The sequence below is a fragment of the Phalangium opilio genome, unplaced genomic scaffold (assembly GCF_054372755.1).
Source record: "Phalangium opilio isolate 3A_F unplaced genomic scaffold, DU_Popi_V2 ptg000060l_1, whole genome shotgun sequence".
Lineage (NCBI taxonomy): Eukaryota > Metazoa > Arthropoda > Arachnida > Opiliones > Phalangiidae > Phalangium > Phalangium opilio.
Window position 1 is genome coordinate 4,272,399 of NW_028324177.1, and position 6,416 is coordinate 4,278,814.

The window sequence follows — 6,416 nt, forward strand, 5'->3', positions numbered from 1 at the left end:
AGCTTTCTATTAGGGAATTTTTGGAATTCTCGGTAACGTTCGCGTTCTCCCTGACGAGTAATTTTAAATATTTGATCGACTTCAAGTTCACAATCACTGTGAAAATCAGCGCCCGTGTTGTTTACGTATGTTAATAATGTCTCGAATTCTTCAGAATCTCTATCTAATACTTCAATTTCAGTTTTCAATTGTTCATAATGTTGATCTATTGGATCTTTGGTCGTTCCACCTTCCTCTTCAACTAACTTGTAACCGATCTCCACTTCAAGAAGGAAATTTGGCATTTCTACCTTGGATTTTATTATCTCAACATTATCCAAAAGAGGGACCCTTTTGGTTCCAAAATCATGAGGTATTAGCGTGAAGAATGTATTGGTGCAAGCTATTAGCTGGGCTTTCTTGTTTTCGTTGGGTTCATCGTCGAGTAAAGCCAGGAGTTCCGTCAAAACGGAATACGCCTCTTCAATTTGGTTCTTCGAAAGTTTTCCTAGTGGCATTTTCTTCAGATCAATTTCTAACTCCCACACGGCCTTGTTCATTTTCTCCACGTCAAAGATAAGGCGAATTAGTTCTTGGATGGCGTTGGGAAGTTTAGATCCAGATCCTACAACCAGTTTTTCTGAAGTTCCATAGTCAATGTCAAGTGGATACATTTTATTAGGAACCTTTGAGGCAGTGTGGCGTAACTCCCACGGAGTTCCTGTTTTTTCTTCGAAAAGCCTTTTGAATTCGGCAACAGCTTCATACTTAGTAACAAAGTGTTCCGTCTTGTTATCACCAATAGTAGTTCCAACACGTCCCCAGCTCCGAAACACATAGTAATCCTTTCCTTCGTCTGACTTTAGAAGTTGAAGCTTGTAAAACGAATTAGATCCTTGAGTAACGACGACGTTTCCGAGAACAGCGTTGAAAGCTCCTTCTTCGTTTTGAAACACGTGTGTGCTGGCTTCAAGATTTGAATCTGGGTCAACAGCTACGCTGCCTTTCACTGTCAGTTTAACTTTCGTGCTCTTTCCAGATGAGAATGTTGAGTCACTATTTCCTACAGCCGCACTTTTGAGTCTTTTTTCAGCAGCGTAAGAATTAATTCTGTCTTGAGGATTTCCACCCCAACTGGCTATGCGGTATTGTTGGATCGTAGAAACTAAACCTCCATATTCCACAGCACTTAAAAAGTCCTCAGATACAACGTGAACATCGTGTTCCTTAGCTTCACGAATTTCCTTGATATTTTTCTCAACATCTTCCTTGGTACTTATAACGCAAGCTGTAGTTTTGTCAATTTGAGAGACAACATTGCCTCCTAATCTCGCTATGCTTTTCTTTAGAGAATCTTTGGAACTATGGAGACTACCAATCAACACTATTTTAGTATCGTCCAATGGTTGTGGCTTTCTCTTGACACCCGAGGTTGATGGCAAATTTTCTGGTGTACTTGGAGTAGGTGCGTTTGTAGGAATGTAACGGTCTTGCTCTATGTATTCGTAGCTGTTTAAGAATGCATATTCCTCTTTTAGGTGATCTGGAATCTGGAAAGGCTTTCTTCTTGGTAGTTTTATTACATTTGTACATTTGCTCCATTCGCTTGCATTTCCAGTACAGTGATAACCATCATTTGAGAAAACCAATTGTCCACCGTCACTATCTGTGCAAGGTTCAAGAGATCCAAACGTCATGATTTCGGAAAGTCTATCTAGAATTTCGCTGTTTCCTGAAGGAATATTTTGGTCGTTATATTTTAATAGTTCCACCATTTCTTTTTTTTAATATTTTTTTCAAGCTCGTCACGATGTTCATAAATTAACTGAGACTGTTCCTCAAGAATTTTCTTCTCGCCCCGATCAAGTAATTCCTCTTTCTTTATCTTATTTGGTGGAGTCACTTCAATTTTCTTTATCTTTTCTTTGATGGCCTTTTGATCTTCAACACAGAGTGTCTTAAATCCTCGTATTTTAGATCCATCTTCAAAAAACTTCAGAGTTTCTCTCGCTTGTACAAACCAATCAACGTGATACCACGCTGGTAGTGGACCAAATCGTCTAGCTTTTGCACTCTGTCTGTCAAGTTTTGAAATGCGAGCTTGATCTTTTACGATTGTTTCTCCACAACCTTTACAAGATGACCGATTACTTTTGGCATATTCAGTTGAGAAGTCTTGAATTTCAATGGAGGAGCTTTTTCTCTTCGTTCCTTTAGATGGGGTATTGCTTGAAGCAGCAGGTGCTGCTTGAGACCCACTCGGAATTTCACTCCTTATTTTCTCTTGATCTCTCCAACGTAAATCCTCAAAGTGTGAGATGTCAGCCTCAGTTGACACTTTAAACTTTTGAGAAAAAGCACCGAAAATGGTACCACTTTGGAATCTTGTTTCCACAATAAGAAATTAATGTTACTCGCGTCATCAGATGCTCAATTTTGATATTTTACCTTTCTATCAAAACTTGACGCCTGAATAATTGCCGCCATTCTTAGCTCATCCTTATCTATGCGCCTTTTACAGCTTTTGCATGATGACCAGCCACTTTTGGCATATTCGGTACGCCACGGTAGACCTCGATCCATCTCTAAATCATACAAAGAGGTTTGAATAAGTTAGCACAGCTTGACTATTTGGTTTACTTTTCTGGTTAATGATGTATTTAAAAACCAAAACGTTATGTACGGGTCTTAGTTGCAGCAGAAGTAAGATGAGACTGGAAGTGAAGAGCTCAAGCATTGGTAGTAGATCCTGGCACTAGTGAACAAATTTGAGGATTTCATGTCGCTTCCATCACTAGAGGGAAAAAATTGGTCGAGTTTCAAAAAATTTCCTACCCATACATGAGGTAGCTCAAGCATATTTCCTAAAGCTACTTCGCAGAGGAGCAACAACCCGGTGTTGTTCTCTCGACTGGCGTGACAGTATTTGGTACTTTCAGAGACCTAAAAGAATCAAATATTTGAAGTTAGCAACCTATAATTTAACTCTTTATTAAAAGGCTATGTGTAGTACCGTATCTGCAAAGTACACTCCTTTTCCAAAGTTGTAACCATTAGAAGGAGCTTCTGGTGGAGCAATACGAAGGCCTTGAGACAAAATGCCCATTAAGTTTGGGGTTCTGGAACCATGCCATAGTAGCTTTCTATTAGGGAATTTTTGGAATTCTCGGTAGCGTTCGCGTTCTCCCTGACGAGTAATTTTAAATATTTGATCGACTTCAAGTTCACAATCACTGTGAAAATCAGCGCCCGTGTTGTATACGTATGTTAATAATGTCTCGAATTCTTCAGAATCTCTATCTAATACTTCAATTTCAGTTTTCAATTGTTCATAATGTTAATCTTTTGGATCTTTCGTCGTTCCACCTTCCTCTTCAACTAACTTGTAACCGATCTCCACTTCAAGAAGGAAATTTGGCATTTCTACCTTGGATTTTATTATCTCAACATTATCCAAAAGAGGGACCCTTTTGGTTCCAAAATCATGAGGTATAAGCGTGAAGAATGTATTGGTGCAAGCTATTAGCTGGGCTTTCTTGTTTTCGTTGGGTTCATCGTCGAGTAAAGCCAGGAGTTCCGTCAAAACGGAATACGCCTCTTCAATTTGGTTCTTCGATAGTTTTCCTAGTGGCATTTTCTTCAGATCAATTTCTAACTCCCACACGGCCTTGTTCATTTTCTCCACGTCAAAGATAAGGCGAATTAGTTCTTGGATGGCGTTGGGAAGTTTAGATCCAGATCCTACAACCAGTTTTTCTGAAGTTCCATAGTCAATGTCAAGTGGATACATTTTATTAGGAACCTTTGAGGCAGTGTGGCGTAACTCCCACGGAGTTCCTGTTTTTTCTTCGAAAAGCCTTTTGAATTCGGCAACAGCTTCATACTTAGTAACAAAGTGTTCCGTCTTGTTATCACCAATAGTAGTTCCAACACGTCCCCAGCTCCGAAACACATAGTAATCCTTTCCTTCGTCTGACTTTAGAAGTTGAAGCTTGTAAAACGAATTAGATCCTTGAGTAACGACGACGTTTCCGAGAACAGCGTTGAAAGCTCCTTCTTCGTTTTGAAACACGTGTGTGCTGGCTTCAAGATTTGAATCTGGGTCAACAGCTACGCTGCCTTTCACTGTCAGTTTAACTTTCGTGCTCTTTCCAGATGAGAATGTTGAGTCACTATTTCCTACAGCCGCACTTTTGAGTCTTTTTTCAGCAGCGTAAGAATTAATTCTGTCTTGAGGATTTCCACCCCAACTGGCTATGCGGTATTGTTGGATCGTAGAAACTAAACCTCCATATTCCACAGCACTTAAAAAGTCCTCAGATACAACGTGAACATCGTGTTCCTTAGCTTCACGAATTTCCTTGATATTTTTCTCAACATCTTCCTTGGTACTTATAACGCAAGCTGTAGTTTTGTCAATTTGAGAGACAACATTGCCTCCTAATCTCGCTATGCTTTTCTTTAGAGAATCTTTGGAACTATGGAGATTACCAATCAACACTATTTTAGTATCGTCCAATGGTTGTGGCTTTCTCTTGACACCCGAGGTTGATGGCAAATTTTCTGGTGTACTTGGAGTAGGTGCGTTTGTAGGAATGTAACGGTCTTGCTCTATGTATTCGTAGCTGTTTAAGAATGCATATTCCTCTTTTAGGTGATCTGGAATCTGGAAAGGCTTTCTTCTTGGTAGTTTTATTACATTTGTACATTTGCTCCATTCGCTTGCATTTCCAGTACAGTGATAACCATCATTTGAGAAAACCAATTGTCCACCGTCACTATCTGTGCAAGGTTCAAGAGATCCAAACGTCATGATATCGGAAAGTCTATCTAGAATTTCGCTGTTTCCTGAAGGAATATTTTGGTCGTTATATTTTAATAGTTCCACCATTTCTTTTTTTTAATATTTTTTTCAAGCTCGTCACGATGTTCATAAATTAACTGAGACTGTTCCTCAAGAATTTTCTTCTCGCCCCGATCAAGTAATTCCTCTTTCTTTATCTTATTTGGTGGAGTCACTTCAATTTTCTTTATCTTTTCTTTGATGGCCTTTTGATCTTCAACGCAGAGTGTCTTAAATCCTCGTATTTTAGATCCATATTCAAAAAACTTCAGAGTTTCTCTCGCTTGTACAAACCAATCAACGTGATACCACGCTGGTAGTGGACCAAATCGTCTAGCTTTTGCACTCTGTCTGTCAAGTTTTGAAATGCGAGCTTGATCTTTTACGATTGTTTCTCCACAACCTTTACAAGATGACCGATTACTTTTGGCATATTCAGTTGAGAAGTCTTGAATTTCAATGGAGGAGCTTTTTCTCTTCGTTCCTTTAGATGGGGTATTGATTGAAGCAGCAGGTGCTGCTTGAGACCCACTCGGAATTTCACTCCTTATTTTCTCTTGATCTCTCCAACGTAAATCCTCAAAGTGTGAGATGTCAGCCTCAGTTGACACTTTAAACTTTTGAGAAAAAGCAGCGAAAATGGTACCACTTTGGAATCTTGTTTCCACAATAAGAAATTAATGTTACTCGCGTCATCAGATGCTCAATTTTGATATTTTACCTTTCTATCAAAACTTGACGCCTGAATAATTGCCGCCATTCTTAGCTCATCCTTATCTATGCGCCTTTTACAGCTTTTGCATGATGATCAGCCACTTTTGGCATATTCGGTACGCCACGGTAGACCTCGATCCATCTTTAAATCATACAAAGAGGTTTGAATAAGTTAGCACAGCTTGACTATTTGGTTTACTTTTCTGGTTAATGATGTATTTAAAAACCAAAACGTTATGTACGGGTCTTAGTTGCAGCAGAAGTAAGATGAGACTGGAAGTGAAGAGCTCAAGCATTGGTAGTAGATCCTGGCACTAGTGAACAAATTTGAGGATTTCATGTCGCTTCCATCACTAGAGGGAAAAAATTGGTCGAGTTTCAAAAAATTTCCTACCCATACATGAGGTAGCTCAAGCATATTTCCTAAAGCTACTTCGCAGAGGAGCAACAACCCGGTGTTGTTCTCTCGACTGGCGTGACAGTATTTGGCACTTTCAGAGACCTAAAAGAATCAAATATTTGAAGTTAGCAACCTATAATTTAACTCTTTATTAAAAGGCTATGTGTAGTACCGTATCTGCAAAGTACACTCCTTTTCCAAAGTTGTAACCATTAGAAGGAGCTTCTGGTGGAGCAATACGAAGTCCTTGAGACAAAATGCCCATTAAGTTTGGGGTTCTGGAACCATGCCATAGTAGCTTTCTATTAGGGAATTTTTGGAATTCTCGGTAACGTTCGCGTTCTCCCTGACGAGTAATTTTAAATATTTGATCGACTTCAAGTTCACAATCACTGTGAAAATCAGCGCCCGTGTTGTTTACGTATGTTAATAATGTCTCGAATTCTTCAGAATCTCTATCTAATACTTCAATTTCAGTTT